Here is a 3622-nt window from a genome sequence, read left to right on the forward strand (position 1 = left end):
TGATGTAAAGCAGTTAATTTTGCATACAAACGCTTAGCAGAGTTACAATAGATATTTCTTTGTGCTAGTAACAACTTAACTTCATTTCCAAGATTGTCCCTATCACAATTTACATTTTTGATCTGCAATTCATGTTTGTCTACTCTGCTTTTTTTATTTCTAATTCTCTATGTGTCTCAACTAGTTGCATTTTTAAATTTTGAGCTTCAGTACTAGCAGACACAATAACAGAATCAAAATAAGCCACAGTATCATCGAATGAAATAATTTCAGCATCATAAGCAGATAAAGGAATATTAAAAGATTCAAGAATAGCACGTACCTTGGTGGTCATTGGAGATTTGTCTGTGGATTTTGACACAAAGCATCGTCCTGCAACATTTTCTTCGCAATTGTCTTCAAAACTTGCGAACATTGCACCATGAGTTGGATGCCTCATTTCTTCATCATCAGATCCTGAAGACCAGATCTGATATGTTCCACTCTCTTCTTCATCAGAATCTCCTTTTGCAACTAATGACATTCCTTTTGCCTTCGCACGCACTTCTTCGAGCTTTTCGGAATAGTAGGCTTCATCTTTAATTTTGCTCTTCTTCTCCTCTTTCTTTCTCAGCATGCAATCAGATGCGAAGTGATTTGCACCATTGCAGTAGTGATAATAAATTCCCGAGTCACCTTTTAACTTCTTCACATCCTTCGCATCTTTTTGCTTTTCATCGATCTTTTCCAATTTCTTCTTCTCCTCACTTCCAACTTTTGCGACACCACTCTTCACATCATTTGACTTTCCTTTTGGATTGAAAGGCTTTTTGAAAAATTTCTTAACTCTGTTGTTTGAGTAGAATGCAACAACTTCATCATCAGAATTCATTAAGAAGCCTTCATTGTCTGAACCATCTGTTTCATTAGTATCAACCTCTGAAACCTTTGAAACAAAAGCCAAAGAACCTCCTAGACTTTGTTTTGATTCTTCAAACATTTCTGAAAATTCACTTTCGTGTGTTTTCAGCTGGTTGTAGAGATCACTCAAGCTGGTTGTATCAAAACTTTGTTGATTCGCCATGCCTTGTGAAGGCCCATGATGAATGTTAGATTGAATTCCATGAGAGACCTTGTGATTCCATACCTATTGCAGCGATAAACAAGCTCATTCAGACGATCATAGTAGTTTTCGAGAGTTTCGGCATCCTTTTGTCTGAATTCCTTAAGTTCAACAAGACATTGCTTCATAGAGTTGATCTTCGTCTTTTCGCTACCTTGATACTTCTCTTTTAAAGTGATCCAAATTTCCTTTGCTGTTTTACAACTACGAATGTAATTGTAAACCACAGGAGGCAGAGCACCTCTTAGTTCCCTCATGCATCTCTTTTCATTCTTCTTCAAGTGGTTTTGTTGTTCAGTAACTTCAGTTGTTGTAGCAGATTATCCAATTGGTTGAACATTTGCAGGAGCTTGAACTGTTCCATTGATATAATTCCAAAGTTCTTCATCTATTCCATTTAAATAATCCTCCATTCTATCAGCCCACTGATCATAGTATTCAGGGATTAACATCGGAATTTTGGTTGAAGAACCAAGTAAGTGAGAGAAAGAAGTCATGGTATTCATGTTGAAGTTCGCCATTGATGAACATGAGAATTTTAGAAAGCTTGAAAAACTTGATGAATTTGAGAATTGATCAAATGGAATGATCACAGATTGCTAATCGATCACTCGACTAAACAATTCAAAAGCAGAATCGATTCAAATCTGAAGATCAAGAGAGATTTTCAAAACCAAAATGGGCGGAAAATTTTTGAGTAAAGTTACTACTCAAAAAGCAAATGATTCTCAAACGAAAATCAGATCAATGCAGTTTGAATCCTGCTCTGATACCAATTGTAGTGAATAGTTATCGAGATTTAGAAAGCAATCATGATTGAATGAATGAAAAGTAAGAACACATAGAGTAAATATTAATCAGATCTTATATTGATGAAGAACTGATTACAAAGTTTTAAGCAGAAAGAATACTCGAGTTCAAAAGCTCTTTCTACTTCTATCCTTAGTCCCTATTTATAGGCAACCTGAGTGTACAAAAAATATACTAAGTCTAGAGCAATACACTTCACACAAAATATGACTTAGTAAAATAACTAACATGCGAAAATAAAGAAACAAACACTTCGACTTTTTACAACTTTTAGACTCTACAGAACTTCCTCCCCCAATTCCTTTAATGCCTTCATGCCTTGGATTGTGGTACTCACGAGAATGCTTTGCAAATTCTTCAACTAACTCCTTGACTTCCCCCAAAATTTTCTTTGTAAGTGGTCCTTGAGAATCAAGGAGTTATCTTATCATGACATTGACCCCGTCATAGAATATGGATATTTCTTGTTGAATGTTAAGGTCATGTTGAGGACAACTCCTTAACAAATCTTTGTACCATTCCCATGCCGCGTACAGTGACTCACCCAGATTTTGCTCAAAATTAGCTATCGCCTTCTTGAGTTTAGCTATCTTTGAAGGTAGGCATAATTGATCTAGAAACTACTCACGTATCTGGGCCCAAGTAGTGATTGCACCAGGTGGTAGTGCCTTCAGCCAATATTTTGCAGCTCCTTTAAAAGTGACTGTTAGCATCCTTAGTAAAGTTGTCTCTCTAGGAACACTAGGAGCATTGAAATAATCAGCAATGTCATTGACCTCATCTAGATGCTTAAAAGCATCCTCATGATCCTTCCCATAAAATGGAATATCCTTCAGTGCAGTAAGGATGTGTCCTTTCAGCTCGAATGTGGTAATGGCTGGAGTTGCAGGTCGTACTAACCCCGGACTAACATCATCTCTAATCTGCTTCTTGTAAGCTCCCATAGACATATTCGCAATGTCTACCATCTCGGTTTCTGGTTCGTCTTCGGATTCACTTCTATGTAGTTCGAATTCTGGGTCGGATTTGTACTCGGATTCTTGTAGATTAGATGTTTGATCAAAGCTTTCAACTTTTGATGATGTACTAGTTTCTCCCACTTTCTTTCCTGACTTTTTTTTTTCCAAAAACTGACTTTAGATCTTTAAAAGGCGACTTCTTTGGTGTTTGGTTCACTCTTGCGTTCTTATCTGTCTTCTTGTGAAGGGCCGACTCTAAATCTTCAAGTGGTGCCACCAAATGGGTGTTGGATCCTCTGGTCATGAACTTCTGCAAAATAAACAAAAATAAAAACGTAAAACTGAACTAAAATTAACTAAAAATAGCCTACTGACTAGTCACCACAACGTGGTAAAGATCACCACCTCGTGTTGTCGTAGAAAATTTAACAGAAAAGAAAAACGAAGAAAAACTAAAAACTACTGCACTCACGTCGTGAGCCTAATTCTCACATCGTGAGTTGGGTACTGAAACAAAAATTTAAGCTGAAAGAGTAACAATTAAATAAGTTGTTCCCCAGCAACGGCGCCAAAAACTTGATGCATGCAAATAGCTACACCTAATTTTATATTTATGACCTAACTACTTAACTAACTAAAGTGAACCTAGGCAGTATACCTAGACGAATTATAGAATAGTTTGGGTAAGTCGGGTGTCGATCGATCACAGGGAAAGTTTTAACTAATTAATCTATCTACTACTAAATTAACC

At 36.7% G+C, this 3622-nt stretch overlaps 1 non-coding gene across 1 annotated transcript; it reads left to right on the forward strand.

Annotated features, from left to right (window-relative positions):
- Positions 1 to 2389: 2389 nt before the first annotated feature.
- Positions 2390 to 2496, forward strand: LOC145056055 (small nucleolar RNA R71). The gene has a single exon (XR_013685594.1). It is a non-coding gene; the product is annotated as a small nucleolar RNA R71 (small nucleolar RNA).
- The last annotated feature ends 1126 nt before the right edge of the window (positions 2497 to 3622 follow it).

Source organism: Lactuca serriola, chromosome 5 (genome assembly GCF_051521515.1).
Source record: "Lactuca serriola cultivar US96UC23 chromosome 5, Lser_US96UC23_V15, whole genome shotgun sequence".
NCBI lineage: Eukaryota > Viridiplantae > Streptophyta > Magnoliopsida > Asterales > Asteraceae > Lactuca > Lactuca serriola.